The sequence below is a fragment of the Suncus etruscus genome, chromosome 16, assembly GCF_024139225.1.
Source record: "Suncus etruscus isolate mSunEtr1 chromosome 16, mSunEtr1.pri.cur, whole genome shotgun sequence".
Taxonomy (NCBI): domain Eukaryota; kingdom Metazoa; phylum Chordata; class Mammalia; order Eulipotyphla; family Soricidae; genus Suncus; species Suncus etruscus.
In genome coordinates this window covers 70,975,194-70,996,113 of record NC_064863.1, presented here as the reverse complement: position 1 = coordinate 70,996,113, position 20,920 = coordinate 70,975,194, and the positions used below count along the sequence as shown (strand labels likewise).

Below are 20,920 nucleotides of genomic sequence, written 5' to 3'. Positions count from 1 at the left end.
GCCCTGGTTCCACTTAGAATGGCTCTTTATTCATATCTACTCACTTTCTAAAAGTTTCTTCTAAAACTATTACCTTTGGGATTGAGTTTTAGCACATGTGCCTAAGATAAGAAAACTATAAAGCCCTGCTCCGAGAAATAAGAGAGGACACGCGGAAATGGAAACACATACATTGCTCATGGATTGGCAGGATTAACATCATTAAAATGGCAATACTCCCCGAAGCATTATACAGATTTAATGCGATCCCTCTAAAGACACCCATGACATTCTTCAAAGAAGTGGATCAAATACTTATGAAGTTCATCTGGAACAATAAACACCCTAGAATAGCTAAAGCACTCCTAGGGGAAAGGAAAATGGGAGGCATTACTTTCCCCAACTTTAAACTGTACTACAAAGCAATAGTTATCAAAACAGCATGGTATTGGAATAAAGACAGACCCTCAGATCAGTGGAATAGGCTTGAGTTCTCAGAGAACGTTCCCCAGATATACAAACATCTAATTTTTGACAAAGGAGCAAGAAATTCTAAGTGGAGTATGGAAAACCTCTTCAACAAGTGGTGCTGGCAGAACTGGTTAGCCACTTGCAAAAAAGCAAACATAGACCCCCAGTTAACACCATGTACAAAGGTAAAATCCAAATGGATTAAAGACCTTGATATCAGACCTGATACCATAAGGTATATAGAACAACACCTAGGTAAAACACTCCATGACATTGAGACTAAAGGCATCTTCAAGGAGGAAACTGCACTTTCCAAACAAATCCTTAACTTTATCTTGTTAGTAGACACAACATATCGTACTGTCAAGAAGATGTTGATTATGTGAACTGATTCCTACTGTAGGCCATTCCAGCTGCATTCTCCTGGCTTGGGGACCCTATGGGATGCTGGGGGATTGAACTGCAGTCTATCCTAGGTTGGTGTGTGCAAGCGCCCTACTGCTTGTACCACCGCTCTAGCCCTCCCCCATACTCTTTAGATCTTTATTGATTTAACAAAAGTTGCATTTGAAAAGTCTGCTTTGAGTCAAGATGCTTGACTCAGGTAGTTACTCAGTGATGAGCTTGCCTTTTCCTTATACTCTGGAGTAAATAGAATGGTTGGTGAACCATTTCTACCTGCTCCCACCTCAAGTGAAGTCATATAATGAAACCTAGAATTATTAGTTCAATATATTGATTGTGCATTTATTTTGTTTTTTTGGGCCACACCCATTTGATGCTCAGGGGTTACTCCTGGCTAAGCTCTCAGAAATCGCCCCTGGCTTGGGGGGACCATATGGGACGCCGGGGGATCGAACTGCAGTCCTTCCTTGGCTAGCGCTTGCAAGGCAGACACCTTACCTCTAGCGCCACCTCTCCGGTCCTGATTGTCCATTGTTTTAATTTTGATAAGTAAATAACAAGCTCAAGAGTTTTGCTTCCTCCCCCAATTAAAAATAATTATGCAAATTAGCCATTAAAAAGTAGCTAGAAACCATGGTAGCTCTTTCTTAAGATGCATATGTATATTTTACCATAACATAGTCAATGATTTCATTTACATTTTTGGTTTTGGTTTTATTTTTTTTTGGTGCTCAGGGGACCATATGAAGTGCCAGGGATCATCCCTTGTCAGCAGTGTGCAAGGACAGTGTCCTATTCTATCCAGGGTCCTATCTCTCCAGAGATTTTGTTTGTTTTTGAGGCTATTCATACTTAGTACTCCCAGCAGGATCATTCCTGGTATCACTTAAGGGAGCATGATATAAGTGATAAGTGATATAAGAAATCAAAGTGTGATCTCAGTTATTTGCCATATTTTGCCAATCCCCAATCTTTCTTTAAATATTTTTCTATTTTTACTTTAAACATCACAATTACAAAGTTGTTTAAAATTGACTTTTAGTCTTACATTGTAGACCCCCTTCACCCATGAATATTTCCCACAATATTTCCCATAATGTCCCCAGTTTCCCTCTCACCCTCCCTACTGCCTAACTTTAGGGTAGGCATTTTGCTTTTCTCTATCTTTCTCCCTATCTCTCTCTCTCTCTCTCTCTCTCTCTGTCTCTCTCTCTGTCTCTCTCTCTCACACACACACTCTCTCTGTCTCTTCTGTTTTTCCTTTTTAGACACTGTGGTTTGCACTATTGTGAATGAAGGAATAGCATACATATCACTTTATCTCCATCCAGTACCCAGTTATTGTCCCACATGATCAGTTCCAATCATTATTGTCATAGTGGTCCATTATTTGCCCTAGCTGCACTGTTCCACTCTTTGTGGCAAGCTTCCTACCAAGGATTGGTCCTCCTGGTCCTCCACTCTATTGTCTCTGGATAATATTACCACCTTATCTTTTATTTTTCTTCTATACCATAAATAAGTGCAATCATTTTATGTCTCTCTCCCTCTGACTAATTTCACTCAGCATTATACTTTCCATGTCCATCCATGTATAAGCAAATTCCATGACTTTATCTTTTCTAACATAGTATTTCATTTATAGGTATATCAGATTTTCTTTAGCCACTCATCTTTTCTCATGCACTTGGGTTGTTTTCAGATTCTTGCTATTGAAAATAGTGCTGTGATAAACATAGGAATGCAGATGGTATTTTTGTATTGTGTTTTCGTGTTCCTAGAAGTGATATTGCTGAGTCATATGGGAGTTCAATTTCCAGTTTTTTTTGAGGAATTTCCATATTTTTTTTCCAAAACTAGTACCCAATCTTTCTTTCATTTTTCTAAAAAAATTTTATCTAAGACACCATTATTTTCAAAGTTACCCAGAGTTAAGTTTTAGGCATGCACTGTTCACCAATCCCACCAGCAGTGTCAGCTTTCCCTCTATCAATGTCCCCAGGTTCCCTCTCATCCACAGATTGTCTCCTTGAGTTTAAAGTTTGGTTATTGTTTGAATCTCATGCTTACAGTATTGTTGATTGTAGCAGAAGCCTCATGCCCCAATCCCAGACCATTGGAGACACATGGGTCTGGAAGCAAATGTCAGTGCAGGAAATAATCCCCACATGGTTAAAGGGATTAAAATAGGTTCAGGAACTTTCATATGCCAGCCTTCTGCTCCTAAGAAGCAGATAGCTCAGTGTTGGAAAACCAAAACCACAATTCATTTTTGTTTTATCGTTTAAATTTTGTTTGTATTTTGGTTTTGGGACCACTCTTGGCAGTATTTAGGGATTACTCCTGGCTCTGTGCTCAAAGATCTCTCCTGAAAGAATTTAGCTGACCATTATGGTACTGGCAGTCAAACTAGCCATATCCAAAAACATATTTCAACTCTATACTGTCTTTCTAATTCTAAGGTTCAGTTTTAAAATTCTTGATCTATAGTGTAAGCATACAGACTTGAGAGTTCAGCTGTCAGATTTCTGTGCTTTATTTGCATCTTGTTTACATATTGATATAATCTAAGATTTATTATTGTTTGTGTGTAATTTATATATAGACAAAGCATTTTATGCCTTCTTTTTCTAAGCAGCAAAAGTACTTTCTCTAACCAGAATTATTTCCTATAAAACACTCATCAAGTGAGAATTCTTCCTTGATTTTGTCACAGTTGATAGTCTGATGAAGAGCTATTCTTTTTTATCAGGGTTTGGATCTTCACAAGAGCAGCCCAACATAGAGTTCTGCACTGTCTCATCTAAATCAGTTGTTAAATGTACAACTTTTGTGGGGTGCACATTAATTCACATTTATTCAAGTGCTAATGAAGACTTTAGTAGTACTTCCTTCCCACTTCTCAGGACCCTGATTATCCATATACACTGCATTGGAACTCTTTCTGGGCAGGAGAGAAGCTAACTGAACTCAGAGTAGCCCAGTAAAGGAGACAGCGGTAAAGGAAATGAAGAGTCTACTCATTACTTAAATATTTTAAAAATTATTTGGGGCCATGGAGATAGTACAGCAGACAAAGTACTTAGTTAGCTTATGTCTGATCCCTGTTTGATTTCTGGCACCACATATGGTCCACCGAACACCACTAGAACCCCCTGTATGCTTATAGCCAGATATAATTCCTGAGTACTCCTGAATGTGTCCTAATAGCCCTATTTTGAAACGAAAACAACATTCAAAATCTAAAATTTACATGATTTGGACTTAATATAATCTTCAAGTGTAGGTTTTTTTTTTGTTTTGTTTTGTTTTTTGTTTTTTTGTTTCTAACAAGGGGAAAGTTTGGAGGAGTGACTCCTGGCTGTGCTAAAGGATTTATACTTCTGTTTATAATTAGGGATCACTCTTGGTAAATGTGGGGGACCATGTGTGGTACAGAAGATTGAATCTGAGTCAGCCACATGCAAAACAAGCACTTTACCTTCAGTACTGTCTCTCTGGCCAAACTGTAGTTATTATTATTGGAATGAAAGGAAAAATTCTTTGTACCCTTTTAAGTTCTTGGCTCTGTAGCAATAGAAGAGTTTTCACTTGGCATAAAAGTACTGATTACTTGAAATGAAAATGTAAAGAAGTGGTTGTAAGTGGCTTTGATGGAGAGTAGGAAGTCTGGGGAAATAAGATCACATGACAATTATAACTAAGTGTCATGATGTAGGGAAAACAGAAGAACCTTTGGGCTCATATTCTTCTGGATATTCACTACCTTTTCTCCTATGTGAGCTCCGTCAATGTCCAGACAAATTTCCCTGAGATTTTCAGATAATTTTTTTAAGACCTGTCACTTTGGCATGTGGAAAAATTTTGACCTGAGGTCAATGGGGATCTTCCAGGTTCTAGAGGAGTTTTTTTTCCACTCTCCTAATTACCTTGAAGAATGAAAATTGTGAATATTAGAACTTCAACTTGAAGTAACCTTTCTGTTGTATAAAGCTATCTATAAGGTAGAGTGAACATATAACTACAAACATTGAGTCTGTGTAGAATCCTAGAGTAACTTGTCACGATCCCTCCTCCTCCATCTTTAAACCTTTGCCCCTAGCCCATCCCTTATTAACTTAGGTTATATTCTTTCAGTCTGCACTCTCGGCTTTGAAATATATGATTCTGTAGATATGTGTAACTAAATTGTACTTTTCTCCTATGACTCTATTGGATGTTAATTTAGTTGTTTAGATTTACATCAGCCCATGATGAACCCAAAAGAGAAAGGGGAAAATTCCTTCTTCACCTTATAACAGTTTACTGAGTTAGCATTTTATCACTTGAGAGTGTATTACTGTTGGGCAAATCATTCTCCTTCTTTCCCTTTTGCTTGAGCAGAATTCAGGAATGTACTGGTCACCTTGTGCTCCTCTGGGTCCTCACTCTTTACTGCACACTAGTCCAAGTTTTAATATTTGTAATATATATATATATATATATATATATTCACCTAGGCATAAGAAAATGGAATTTATAACTGGAATTTATAAATGGAAATAAACAAGTAAAAGAAGTGCTCTCTGATATAATTTTGGAGGGATGAGGAATTGGGGAAAAACTGTATGTATGTGCTCTGGAATTACTCCAGGCTCTGTGATTGGGAATCACTGCTATGGGATTCATATATGGGTACCAGTGTTAAAACCAGGTCAGAGGCATGCAAGTAAGCCTTATCTGATGTACTTGAACATCTTTTTAGATAGGACTGAAGAAAGAACTGTTCATTTTATCTCTCTGGCTTCAAAGTGAAAATAGAAGGAACTGGAACTGTATTTTAACTTCAGAATTCTGTGTTCGTGGGCCTGTCATCAATGCCTTGAAGCTAATTCATTTTAATTTCTGCTTATTTAGTCCTATTTTGGGGTCCTTTACATTCACACAAACTGGTTGTGATATATGCCATTCTTTCCCATTGCTTGCATATCAGGGGTAAAAAGAGAAAAGTGTCTGCCATAGATGCAGACTAGGCGGGCAGGAGGGAAACTGGGGACATTGGTGGCTAGAATTGTACACTAGTGAAGGGTCAAGTGTTGGAACACTATATGTCTTAAACTCAACCATGACAACTTTGTATATGTGTGTATTTTATGGTGATTTAATTAAAAGAGAGAGAGAAAGCAAGTGAGCAAGCGAGAGAGATTTATCTGGCTGTGTCTCTACTTGGGCTCATGCACATTCTTTGCTAAAACCTCTTTATTCTTTTCTGCAAGTGCACAGCAGGGCGGACTTCATTTCTTCTAGCAAATTATAATGGGTTTTAGCTTTTACTGATAACATTTGGGAAGCTACATGCCTTAAATAATATATATGGCACACAATAAAAATGGTCTCCTAATGATTGGAAAATGTAAATAAAAGCAGAGTGCTGTAAATATGTAGAGGTCAAGTCTTAACATGAAGGTGGGGGACTGTAATTATTTTAATGGAGCCAATTTGATCATTTTTCAAGCTGGTTGTAAAGGATAATCTTATCAATACTGGGTACTTGGGATAATCAAGGGGAGGTTCTGAGAAAGGGTTTAATTTATTCTGTCAGATATTCACGGCTATAAAACATTTCAACAAATCAAAGCCATCGCTTGAGAAATAGCAAAGACTAAAAGCCAGCTTTTGATACCACAAGCTTGAGTTCTTTCAATTTTTTAATCTAAGTACTGACTTTATATTAAATAAAGGATATTTATCATTGATTAGCATTATTTTTCTCTCATTTGGGTGTACAGTGTGTTTCTTGATGCTCCGATGGAAGGGGATGTATTTCTTGTCTAAAATAACTGAGCACCTCTGTTATGTTAATAGAGCTTTTATGAATTTGTCAGTGGCAGTTTCATAGCAATAGTCTGCAGAGGGAGGAGGCTCCAAGCTATAGAATGAAGCCATGTGCCATGGCATTAGAAAGAAAATTGGGGCCGGGCGGTGGCGCTGGAGGTAAGGTGCCTGCCTTACCTGCGCTAGCCTAGGAGACGGACCGCGGTTCGATCCCCCCGCGTCCCATATGGTCCCCCAAGCCAGGAGCGACTTCTGAGCGCATATAGCCAGGAGTAACCCCTGAGCGTCACCGGGTGTGGCCCAAAAACCAAAAAAAAAAAAAAAAAAAAAAAAAGAAAGAAGATTTCTCCAAAGATCAGATTACTGAAACCTCAGATCCAAGTTTTGGTTCTTGAGGTCAAGAAACCTTTGCTTTCCTTCCTCATCCTCTTTTCTTATTTCCATTTAGTACCAGCAGGACCTGGGGAGTGGTTTCCTGTTTTTCACAGAACCTGTTTTATCGACCTTGCACTCCCATGCCATCTATTCTGTAGGAGAAAGAGGAGGCTTTTTCTGCTCCAAAGGCCCAAGGCAGGCCTGTTCTCATTTCATATTCCTGAATCATCTGGGCCCTCACACTTGGAGTATTGACTTATGGCAGCGACACCTCCACCTCTGTGTAATACGTCTTTCAAGTGAGAAGCTTTTCCTGGTCAATACTGAATCAATTTACTCTGGCAGTCTAATTGAATGCCTCCCTCAGACAAATGGGTCACCAGGGGGAAAGGGTAAAACCTTGATATGCAGATCTGAATCGAAACCCTGAAGTAGACTACTATAAAAATATATATTCCTTTGCAGAAGCAGTTCATGGGATGAAAACAGTGGCAGTCATTTGCTCAGCAAAATGAACATGAATTAATCTGTTTACATCCTCCTTCTTATTGGACTAGTATTTTTGCTTGCAAGAGGATGAGGAGAGAGAGAGAGAGAGAGAGAGAGAGAGAGAGAGAGAGAGAGAGAGAGAGAGAGAGAGAGAGAGAGAGAGAGAGAGAGAGAGAGACTGAATGTTGGTTTCTTGTTGCTGCTGTAACAAATTGCCACTAATGTGGAGACACTATACAAAGTGAATTTGGGGGGGGGGGTTTCTGGAAGCAACATTAAAAAGGGGGATATGCCAATAGGATTCTTTTTGTTGTGTTTTGCTTTTGCTTTTGCAAGCATATCTGGAAGTGCTCACAGCTTATTTTCAGCTCTTCACTCCTGGCAGTCCTGGGGAACCTTATGTTGTGCCAGAGCTTAAAGTGGGGTTTGCTGCATGCAAGACAGGCACCTCAATCCTTAGACAGTCTTCTGGCCAAGAAAACACACGGTTAAAATCAGTGTCAATGGCTTGCACTTCTTTTGGAGGGTGTAGGAAAGACTCTGCTCTCTTGCTTTATCAGTCTTGAGAAGCTGCTCTCATTTTTTGGTTTACGACCTAATTATTTATCTTCAAAGTCAGAAATGGCTGGTAGAATTTTCCTCAGCAGGTGTCACTCTGACTTCTGCTTCTGTCATTGCTGTGGTTACATTCGTTTTGACTGTAAAATCTAGCATTATCTTCATATCTCAAGGTTAATAAGTAAGCTGCCACCTTCATCTGATCAGTATAGTCTTTTTTGACATGTAGTCTTCCATAGTCACAGATTCAGGGATAGAAAACATGGACATATGGGGATCTGTATTCTATCTTCCATGTGCTATAAAATTCTTTAACAGAATACTCTGGGTGGTGTGAGAGCCAGAATTTGAAGTCAGGTTGCCTAAGTTCAAGTTTTAGCTACTCAAACCATTATATTGCCTTCTCATTGTGTGGATAGGGGTAAGTAAATCTGTTCTCTGTGCTTTTTCATCCTCGGTTATACAAGGAAATAACAGCTTGGGGTAGAGGTTGAGATAACTTATGCAAAATGCTTAGTAAGAATCTGGCTCCAAAGAAATGAGGAGCTGAAATAAAAAGCTAGTAGCTTCTGAGAAGGGACAGATGTCCTCATCTTGATCTTCCCTCAAAAGTATCTGATAAGGGCAAGTTAAACACTCAGAAACCTTAGACATAGGCTAGCAGTTAAGATGGAGGGCCAGCCCATTGGAAATTTATCCACCTCTTTGGTGCTACCAGTTTGCAATCCACCCTTTCTAAAACTGTGCCTGCTTCTTCCCCATTCCAAAAACAAACAAACAAAACAAAAACAAATTTTTTTTCTTGTGACCATGCAGAAACAATTGTTGTTTAGAGGAAAGGAGTCCACCATCTTGCAACCTGCTGCTTGTTACCAATGGTGATTTTTTTCCCTATCCATCACTATGTCTCTCAGTTGACTGACCTCAAAGAGCAGTGGTATCAGATCTTTGCAGTTATAATTTGGTGATTTATCCAGGACTGTCTTCTACTGTGGTGAGCTGACCTCAGATCAGGAAACTTTGGATGAGCTACTCAGCTGATAGGACTCTGTCCTGTTTTTGCCCTTATCTTTCCCAACCTGATGCTGGCTGCCCATCACAACATTTCCTGTACTCAGAAAAATAGCAACATCAATCAGTTGTGTGTGTGGGGGGGCACTTTTGTGTTTGCAAAAGGGGGACATTGCCTTGGGAGGGAAGTTTTGCCCAAGAATGTCCCATCCCTAAGCATTCTTCCTTAATGGGGCATGAAGTAATTTGTCTGCAAGTGCTTTCTTGGGTGTGGAGCTTTGACCCAGTGTCTGTGAATGAAGCACTTCTGACCCCACAATCACCCCTTCAAAAAAAGTAGTATGATGAGAAAGGAAACTTCTGGGCTTGAAAAATACTTAAGTACTTTGTGAGAAGAACAGTGAAAGCTTGAAAGCAGTTTAGAAGACCTCTTGTTCAGTTCATCAGGTTTAACAGGCTAGCAAGCAGGCCAGGCTGATTATTACTGAAGCCCCAAGAAACATGGAATCTGGGAAGATAGAAGTTTGAATGCCCAAGCTAGAAGAGTTTGATGAGTTCTCCTTCATACCCATGACTTCCCCAGGACAGATGTGTTGGATGCATTATTACCTTGTACTTTTCCATCAGTATCCTTTTGGGGGCTTATTTTCAGTATCTTTTCATGTACATTTTTTTCATGTTCTAATCTCTGATTCCGGTGTTTGTTTGTGACTCAAGGATTTTGAAAAGTTTTGAGTATTTTCCTCATTGATTTATATATTATGGGTACCTAGGCTGTGCCTTTTTCTGATGTGATAGGAAGGAAATTTGGAGGGGCAAAATTTCACTAAGAACTTTTAAGTTATAAATCTCTGTTAAGCTTTAGTGTATGTCTTTATGACTCTGCCACTTTCATTTTGCTCCTGGATGGGATTATTAGACTGACAAAAAAAAAAGCTATGTTCTAAAATAAATTTGGTAGATAATGACTAGACTATTTTAAATTTCATGTATTTATTTTGAATAAGGCAGGGTTTTATTTTAATTTTTAAAATTTAGTTAAAGACCCATGATTTACAAAGTTATTACTAGTTGAGTTTTAGGCATATAATAAATATTTGAATACAATCCAATTACCAGTATCAACTCCCATCTCCAGTGTTCCTATACTCTATCTTCCCCTAATCCCAAACCCCCGTCTGTCACCTTGAGAGACACATTAGTAAGTTTAGTGGTTGTAGTTTAGAGTTCATTTTTTTTCAAGTTGTTGAGTCTGTGCTTTGTATTTATAGCTATTCCACTCCCCTATATCACTAATATAAATGAAGCCTTATTTCTTCATTATTCACCTATTCCCCCATTACTTTTCTTTTTCATCAGCCTTGGTTTCTTTCCTTCTCTGTCCTTCTCCTCCCTAAACTCTGGAGTAAAAGGTTAGATCTAGACACCCTATTTTTACTACATTACATTTACTAATACAATTGTTTTAATTACCACAGATACGTGAGATCATGTCTTTCTTTTCCAACTTACTTCATTAAACATATCTTTCAGTTCCAACCAGGTTGCTGCAAATAACATGATTTTATCATTGAACCAAGGTAGTTTTTGTGGAAACTTATTTAGAAAGATGTAAGGTGAGAGAGAGGGAGAAGAACTTATTCAAGAGAGAACACAGGGATCTCCCAGGGATCTCCAGAATATAAATAAATAAGTAAAGAGACATAGAGACAAGCCAGTGAGATAAATTTTCAAGGGAGAGCATGGATTTGAAAAGCAGGCCTAAAAGACTGGCTTAAGAGTTAATGGGTTTTATTTTGTTTGTTTGTTTTTTTGGTTTTTGGGTCATATAGGGCAGCACTCAGAGGTTACTCCTGGCTCTATGCTAAGAAATTGCTCCTGACTGGCTCGGGGAACCATTTGGGTTCCTGGGATTTGAACTATCGTCTGTCCTGGATCGGCTGTGTGCAAGGCAAATGCCCTACTGCTGTGCTATCTCTCCAGCCCCCAGAGTTGATGGCTTTATTTGAAAGGTGCATTACTCTAAAGTTATGACATTGGTATAATTTGTTTTTCTCTGCTGGTCTTTATTAATCAGTCTTAGTTCATATAACCTAACTAGAAACAGCTGACTTTGTCTTACAAGCTTTTTGGTTAATATGGAGACAAGATAAGCCCTTTGTGCTAATACCACCCAGTAATGTTTGCATGGAGTTTACAGCCAATTAAGTGTGCTTGAAAGAAAAAAAATAATTAAACCAAGTGTTAGAAATCTCTCACGGTAACTGTCCTCTGGGATTTTGGGTAACTTGAAATTTTATAGCTACATAGTGTGATGGAATAAGAAAGGTATAAGGAATAGAGATATTCTTGTTGGGGGAAAGAAGTAATTCTGTCTAAAAGTGAAACTAATTGTGAACTGGAATGAAGGAATGTTATATGACAGAATGTGAACATAAAGGAAATTCATATGTGAAGAAGGAATCTTGGGGACAGAAACTATGTGTGGTCAAGCAGAGTAGAATCTAATTTATTATAATAGGGATTTTAAAAGTTGCTTTAATACCTGAATATATTTGAGTAAAGTGAAACTTTGAATTTTCCTTCTTTATAAAGACAAAATTATTTCATATAGTGGTCAGCTTTTTTAGGCCGGAGTTGTTTTAGTAGTCAGTCTACAAAGTGAAGGTAAGTGTTTCTTTTGTCAGGTTTGGAAGTCACATCCAACAGTGCTTGGGGGGAAGCAGCGGGAGAGCCTGGAGGCCCTGAAAGCAACTCTTCCTGCACACACCAAGCATGAAACCGCTACGCCCCTAGCCTGATAAGACACTAGATCAAAAACCAAGCTCCTAAGATTACTGAAGAAAAACATGGCGGCCTTAGGCAGCAGTGTCAGTGCTGGAAATGGCTATACTGTGATGATGGTGATGTGAGTAGTGCTGAGAAAAGAGTATGGCAGTGAGTGGCTTAGGGGTGCGTAAGGGCCATTCCTGGAGGGCGCTGGAGGATTACTATTTTTGATGGTACTCAGAGGACCATGCAGTGCCAGGGCCTGAATCTGGGACTCCCATATATAAAATATGTGCTCTAGGCTATTGAGTCATCTTGCTAGCTTTTGTGCAAATATATTTTTTTAGACAACTTTATATATTTCACATCAGTTTTCACATCAGTTTTATAATCATTCCTTAAAAAGATTTTTTTTTTTTTTTGTGGCACTCCTGGCTATGCTTACTCCTTTCTTTGCACTCAGGGATCATTTTTGGCAGGCTAAGAGGACCATAAGGGGTACAGATCACCCAGATCTGCTATGTTCAAAGCAAGCACTTTACCCTCTGTACTGTATGTATCTCGGGCCCTCATTAGGTCTTTAATGAAGTAAACCTGCCTTGGTTTTAAGAGAACTTACATTTCATTTATATTGCTACTTGGCTAAAATGGGTAGTTAAACATAGTTTCATAGGAATTTGTGTGTTTAAAAAATATCAATGACAAAATTTTTCAGAAATCAAAATTCTAAGTACCCTCTGGGTAGAAGAAAGCTAAATCAGGGGCCAGTGAGATAGTTGAGTAATTAGTGGTTATATGTTTTATATGTTCTGGTCCTAATTTCAAATCCAGAACCACATGGCCTGCCAGACACTACTCAATGTAGCCTTGGAGGCTGTAATCTTATAACTACAAGGCTTAAGCGCTGCTCTCTATCCTTGGGCCTAAACATTTAAGCATCTGACCCAATTGGCTGAGCATTTTTGAGAGAGGACCTGGGTCCCCTGTGCAGTATTAGGGACCCCGTTCCCCAAACATTCACCAAAGAAAACCACAGGTGGCTTGTAGTATGAAGGTTTGCAATATAGAGGTCATGACAACCTCTCCCTGGAAGAAGCCACCTTGTTTAGGTTGGCTCACCAATTGTTATAGTTACAATCCCCTAAGAGCTACTGATATTATTATTTAGGATTGCATGCTAATAAGGACTCCAGACTCCTAAGTGATGGTACTAGTGATGGAGACTGACCCAGCAAAACAAATGAAAGTAATTGGTATGATTATACATGTTATTATTCTGTTGTGCTTACACAAAATAGCTAGTTAAGTGTATTCTATTTCATAAAATAGGGTGAAGATGTAGAGAAAAATGTTTTAGTAGTATGCCTTTTAGTGAGATCAGATTTTAATACTGTGTGTGTATATATATATATATATATGTGTGTGTGTGTGTGTGTGTTCTTTTTTAAAAATAATTTGTGAACATTTGTGAACTGAAATGAAGCATGAGTTTTTATATAGTTTATATATTTTATAGTATCTACTATGGCTCTCTGAACAAACATTTTCTAGTTTTTCTGGTTGTTTGGTATTGATTAATACATTAAACCATTCAAATGGAGATAGAAAACTTAATGCAGAGAGATCACTATAGAAACCAACTTGGACAAACTTGTGTTATTTTGCTAAATACCTGAGATTGTTAAAGACTGCAAGTCAGGAGGACCTGTCACCTGAAGATGCTTTGATATCTAGAATCAGCAGGTCCTGGATTTTCAGTTTGGAATTCATTGTAATATCCTTTTATTTATTTATTTTTTTTCTGATCTCAGTAGAACAGTTCCTTTTTCTGCATTAAGGATTTAGATACAGGGACTGAGCAATAGCGCAGCGGGTGGGGTGTTTGCCTTGTAAACACAACCAATTTGAGTTTGATACCTGGCATTCATTCATATGGTCCCCTGAGCACCACCGGGAATGACTCCTGAGTCATTCCAGTGGTATGGGTTTTACCAAAAAACTAAAACTCAAAAGAAAAAAATGACTGAGATACAAGTTTTAGTATTTTTAAATTTTGGAGGGGTTAGAGGTGATGGCCCACACTTGGAAGTGCTCAGAAACTATTACTGCTCAGAAATGGTCTTTGACCATATGTGGTGCCAGATATTCAACCAAAGTCAGCCAGAGGAAGCAGCCACTTGTATGGCATGTGTCCTACCTCTTTGGCAATTTTCAAACCTATAACTTTTTAATTGAATTGATGTACACTCAGGACTGAATGACTGGTCCTATGAAGTAACTGGAAATAAGCTTCTGAGTTAAGAAATTTCTCAAGAAATCCTAAAGACAGAATCAAAGAAAAAAAGGGTCTCCATCCTCGATATATCAATTGTTACTTTTGTGGGAGGGGTTCTAGAGATTAAATGAAGATTACCTTTGAAGAGATATTTTCTAACCAAGTCTTTTCTCTTTTATAGCCTCACCTCTTATGATGTTTCCCTTTATTAAGGAGCAGGGGTGAAGGGAATAGGGTGTCAAAATATGAATAGCCTGATTTGAATTGGCCTGTTTCTAAAATGAACAACTGACAGTAAGAAATATCATATTTATTTGAGTATAACACACAGAATTTTCTACCAAAAAAAGAAATTAAAGTTTGGGGTGTGCGTTATAAACGAGGGCTTAGATGGGGTGTCAGTGGCGGCCAGTTCAATGAGGGTGCAGGTGAATTGTGAGTTTGTACTGCAAGAAACCTGGCCTATCTCTTGTGACATCCTGGGTTAAAACATCATGGGAAGACATACCAAAAGAAATGATCATCAGGAGTTTTTGGAAGACAGGCATTAGCAATCAAATGGACGGCACAGAAGACGACCAGCTGTGGAAGTCAGACTCAGAAGAAAGCGAAGAAACTGGAGAAACAGATGTTCCTGCCAACTGGGTCACCGATGAAAAATTAACTCGAGAACAATGGGAACAACTCTTTAGTGGATCTGATGATGAATCTGACTTGGAAGCATGTTAAATAAATATTATTATTGGTAATTTTATTTCGGTATTGGGCTTATACCAGTTTACGTTGTCAATAAATGGTTTTTATCATGGCCACACGTGTTCGACAACTTTTTTTGTCAATTACAATGCTTGGTGTGAAACAAAATTTTATACCAATTTTTAATAAAAAATTAGAGATGTGCGTTATACATGGGAGTGTGTTATACTCGAATAAATATGGTAAGAAAAATTAATATATAAGAAAAATGATTTGTAATTTAACAACAAGATTTCTCCGTATAAATTCTGTCAAACAAAGACCACATGACTGCAACAAATGCAGCACTGTTTGCAGGTAGATTAGATACCTAAAATTAGGACTAACTCTTTTGATGGGAGCCCTGCTTAAAATTGCCAGGGTTTTGATTGTGTCCAGCTTGTCCCACACGTGTAAGAACAAAGTATAGAGAAGATTGAAAAATTTTGATATTTACCTGGCAGGGGAGATACCATGATCACGAAGGTGGTTTCCCCAGGGCGAGGCTCACCCATTGGACTCTGGGTGTGCTGACCCCTGTGATTTCCCCATATGTGGAAACTCGACTGCATAATTTGTGGTAGTGGGGGACTGCGTTCCCGCTCTCCCCTGCTTAAAAAAATTTGATGAAAAACAGCTTTCCTCCTCATGCTAGAATTCTCAAGAAAAAAAAAGACAAAATATTATTTATTCACTACAAAAAAATTTTCAGCAGGAAGCAACCAGAATTAATTTGACACACCAGTTTCTATAGAAATAGAAGGAAGTAGAACCAAGGATTTTGTTCAGTGGTAGGGTACTAATCTAGGGTTGGTCCAGGTTTTATCCCTAGTAACCCAAGGCCTCTTCATGATGTAGGCCTGGAGGCACCCCACTCCTGATGAACAACAGTCACTTCAGGGCCTGAGCAGCATTGCATTTTCAAAGGACCTAGTACTAAACTGATAGCCTGATTAGTAAAAAAAAAAAAAATCACCTGCACCTCCACTCAAATAAAATAAATAAATAAAAGAATTTAACAGTGAAACTGGCCCCAAAGAAAGTTAGAACTGTATTCAAACAAACAAACAAACAAACCAAAACAAAATAGCTCTTGTGGGCCAGGACAATTGAACTTAAGCCAAAATAAAAAAGACTTGTGAACTGTTACTCAGAAATATTTATCTGAGGTTGGCAGACAAGATAGACTGTGCTTTAGGAAATTAGGTTACAGGGAAGGTTTTTGATCCCACTGTCACCCACCAATTTGCAACCAACATTTTCCTAAAAAACGTGCTTCCTATTCTCTTTGTCTCTTAAGACCACTTCTTGTGACCAAGCAAACAAGATGATTACTTTGAGGACAGAACCCTGCCATCTTAGCTAGTCACCTGCTACCAATAATGGTCATTCTCAGTCTAAGCTGAGAATGTGTCTCTTGATTGATGATCCCTCAAGAGGCAGTAGAACCAAACCTTTATGGTTACAAGCATGCACCAGCACGTGCTATTTATTGGCAGACTTTTTTTTAGACTTTGTGGTATTTTATAGTGCTTATTTTTATTTCATCTCCAGTCTATTGAAAAATAATTTAAAAAATTTTGATTTTAATAACGCACTAGATTTAAGAAGATGTTAAAGACAAACTTGTTAAAGACAAAATTTAAGATGTTAAAGACTCAAATGCTTTCTGATAAATTTAAGACTATATAATTGTTTTTTCTAGAATTATTGCATATCCAAATTCCAATCAAATGTCAAATATCCCAAACAAATATATAGAAAGTTCCAGTGAATTATATCATACTTAGGACTTTAAACATTTGATATTTTTCTTTAATGGTAGCTTTTATTTTATTTGGATACCCAGTACAAAAGTTGATTTTTTTTTTTTGAGGGAAATGGAGCTATAGTGTACAATGGGTAGGACATTTGCTTTGCATGTGGCTAATTTAGGATCCATTCCCAGCATTCCATATGGTCCTCTGAGCAGCATCACCAGGAATTACCAGGAGTAATTCCTGAGTTTAAAGCCAGTAGTAATCCCTGAGCATCGCCAGGTATGACTTCAAGAAATAGAATGCCTGTCTCCAGTATAGGCAGGGGTTGGGGGAGGAGGGGGATGGGGAGCATTGGTGGTAGGAGTGTTGCATTGGTGAAGAGGGGTGTTCTTTTCTATAACTGAAATCCAACTACAAAGATGTTTGTAATCATGGTGCTTAAATAGATATTATTATTAAAAATAACCCCAATGATTGGTCATTAGTTTTGCATATGGCCAACCTTGGTTTGATTCCTGCATACCCAATATAATGCCCTGAACACTGCCAGGAGTAATCCCCCTAAGACAGCTGGATTTGGCCCCAAATCCAAAACTAAATGAATAAAAATTGGAAAAAACAAAATTCATAATTAATGCCATATCAGTTATTCGATTTTTATTTTATTTTTTTAATTTTTTTAATTTTTTAATTTTTACATACATTCTATAGTATTTTAATACTATAATAATTTATATATATAATTTATATATATATATAATTTAATACTATAATAAATTTTAATTTATTTTTAATTTTTACATACATTCTATAGTAATTTGCAAGCTTCTATAGAGTACAGTATTTTAATTTAATCGGTAGACAATAGCTTGAACATAATTAGCATGTGTGAAGACAGGAAAATGCCTTAAGAAATTCAAGGAAGTGAAAATGCCTGAAATAGGGTACAGGCTGGTTAATTGGGGAAGTATTTGTGTTCCCTCTTGCTGCATGAAAAGTCTCCTCGTGGGTTACTTAACCTTGATGTGTTCCCATCTTTTCTACTCAGTGAGGCCATAGAAACTTATGAAGAGCCGTCTTGATCAATTCAATTAAGTTAGCTTTAGCCATGGGCAAGTCACAGAAACCCAGTCTTAAATTGGTTAAGACAGTAAACCTAATCAGCTCATGTGATTGAGAAGTCACAGAAGTAGCTTTGGCTGTTAGGTCAGTCTCGATACCATCATTTTGCTTTCACCTTTCTTTTCTCTATTTTCATTACATCTGCTTTAGCCTAAGGCTATAGTCTCAAGCCAGCTGCTAATGACTTCTGTGACCTCCATACTTTTGTTTACGTCCTTCTGAAAGAGACAGCAGAGCTCTCAGGAGCAGTTCCAGAGCTGTAAAAAAATATGTTAGCAGCCACTACATTTGCCACATCCCAGAGGTAGAAATAATGCCTCTTGCATTATCTGGAACCAAATGTGGTCACCACATGAGAGCAAAGTGAACATGCCAGAATTGTAGGCATACTGAAATACTCAAACTGCATGGGGGAGAAATGTAGATTGTATGTTGCCAAACCCAATAAAAATGAAAACAGCCCCGTCTATCTGGGGGTGTAAAAGAAGAAACTCATTTCATAGGTGATAAAATCAGGCAGAGGTGGAAGCCCCCGGTCTCATAACTTTAAAAGCAGATCAATTTAATCATCTTTCTTGGTCGCCATCTCAACAGCTTCTAGAACACATCGTAAAGGTTTGGACACAGGGGCTTGCTTTTTAAAGTGTTAACCATTTCATTTGTGAGATTTTTATCACACACCTGCTCTGTCAGCTGTTCTAAGAAGCACCAGGGATTTAAAAGTGAATAAAATACAACCCCAAACTTTAAGGAGCTTACCTCTGAATAGAAGAACCTCTGGACTGCTATCATCCTTGATTAATTTCAGTGGCAAGTCCTTGTCAGATTCTCAGCCTGATACAAGGTCAAAATGTTAAACCTTCATAGCCGCACATGAGCATATGGAACTTATCTCAAAAGGAACAAGTTTGGAAAAGGCGGAAGGATTTTGGGTAAGAAGTATGTAGTCAGTAATAGAGACCAACACAGTTAGTTTTTATCATGTTAAAGTCAAACATAGGAGTCTAGCAGGAAGTTGGTAAGGGGGTTTTAAGCCTGAATTGTATTCCCCAGGCATCTGGTATGCACTGCATTGAAAGTGGTTGTTGCATCATTTGCACCACAGTTAATAACTTCTATTGGGATGCCTGAGGGAGGAACCTGGAATCAAATTTGTCTATAAAAACACCATTCTCTCTCTCTAGGAATTAGGCCCCATGAATCATTTTGAGTGCTTCTTCACATGGCAAACTTTCTATTTTAATTGCTTTCTTACTATATAACTACTTTTCTTGGGTGGTGGTGCAAATCCCTTAGTGCATATAAAGCCTACTTTGATGGCGAATTGACTTCTTGTGTGTCAGCATAAAAAGCCCTGCAGAATAAGAATCTAGACTCAGACAGAAAGAACTAGGGTTAAATTAAATTGTTTAAAAGTTATATCCATCCCTGTGGCTCAATTTCATAAAGTTTGAGAGCTGAAGAGGCAGAGGAAACTTAAATGTTTCGAAACAAATTTGATTTTATAATTAAACAATTACAGAAAAATAAGTTTCTGATGTCAGAAATGAAAACATTTGTTTTTGCCTTGTTTTCTGTATTTTCAGTTTGAAATATCTTTCTACACATTTCACTCTGCCTATGGTTGTCCTTATAGTTGATGTGAAGCTTTTATATGAATAATATGGTTGGTACTTAAATAAAGATAATATTTTAAGAAAGAATAATATAGTTGATCCTGATTTTTATTTGTTCAGTCACTCCGTGTATTTTCATTGGTGAGTTTAGATTGTCAACATTTGGTTGATTATTGATATGTAAAATTTACTTAATGCCATTCTAGTTTTTGGTTTTATATTTCTGTTCTGTTACCATTTGTTTCTATCTTTTTATGTGGATGTGAGTCTGTTTATGTGGATGTCCGTCTAGTGAGTCTATTTTTTTCTTCACAATCTCTGATCCATAAATTTATTTGTGGTTAATGAGGAATGCATCAAATTTATTCTAGCTAAAGTAATTTATTTTTGATAGTAGGTTCAACTATACTTTCTCTCCTTTATGTTTTGTTGTTGTTACTTATATTTCTGCTGCTAGTTATAACCTTTTTGTTTCCTTTATTCACACAGAGAAATTCCTTTCAACTTTTTCTTTTTTTCTCTTATTTTTTTTATTTCTCTCTCTTTTTATTTTGATGGACCACAGCAAACATTACTTAGGGATTTCTCCTAGCTTTATGTTCAGGGATAATTCTTGATGGAGCTCAGGGGACTACATGGGATTGGGGATCAAACTTAGGCTGACCCCAGTCAAGGTCAGATCCCTATTTGTTGTATTAACACTATGGCTCCTCTTTTTAACAGTCTGTGTAGAACAGATCTAGAGATGATTATCTCAAATTTTATTTTTCTAAACATATTTGAGTGATAATTTTGTTGGGTCAAGTACTTTTGGCTGACTTGCTTTACCTTTTTGCAGTGTGAAAATGTTATTCCATTGTCTCCTGCTCTGTATGGTGTGTGACGAAAAGTCTATTGAAAGTTTGAGACAGATGCCTTTGTGTGTTATGTTTTTCCCTTTCAATATTTATTTTGTATTATTGACTCTTGATAATTTAACTAATGCTATGGCTTGGTATCAGTTGCTTTCACTTTGCTTCCCAGACTCTCATGGTTTGCTCTTTTTTTTTAATAATTTTTATTGTCACCTAAGTGAATTATAAATCTTTCACAGTAATATTTTAAGTACATAGTGACATTGAATCAGGGGGATTCCCACCACCAGTGCACCAGTGGTGTCCTCCCTCTACTCCTATTCCCAGCATGCATCCCATATCCCCCTCCTTTGCTTACTCTTTTATTAGGTCTTTAAAGTTTTCACTGTTATTTCTTTTAATATGGTCTCTGTTCCCTTCTATCTACCTTCTGGGAAAACTCATTATCCTTTTATTTACTCTTGTAATGAATTCTGATATTTTTCTTTCTTCTTCCACATGAGTCATTGCTGTCATTTTATCTTTAATTTTTTTTTTTACATTTGTTATAAGACTCTATCCAGCAGTGCTTAGTGCTTACTCCAGGCTCTGTGCTCAGGAATCATTCCAGGCTGTATTTAAGGAACCATATGGGATGCTGGGGATCAAACCTAGATCAACTACATGCAAGGAAATCTCCTACTCACT

General features: G+C 37.6%; 1 protein-coding gene and 1 non-coding gene across 2 annotated transcripts in view; both read left to right on the top strand.

Moving 5' to 3' along the window:
• Nucleotides 1-20,920, top strand: part of RASGEF1B (RasGEF domain family member 1B) — a 672,276-nt gene that overhangs the window by 39,558 nt on the left and 611,798 nt on the right. The window lies entirely within an intron of this gene.
• Nucleotides 15,331-15,493, top strand: LOC126033015 (U1 spliceosomal RNA). Its single transcript, XR_007504173.1, has one exon. It is a non-coding gene; the product is annotated as a U1 spliceosomal RNA (small nuclear RNA).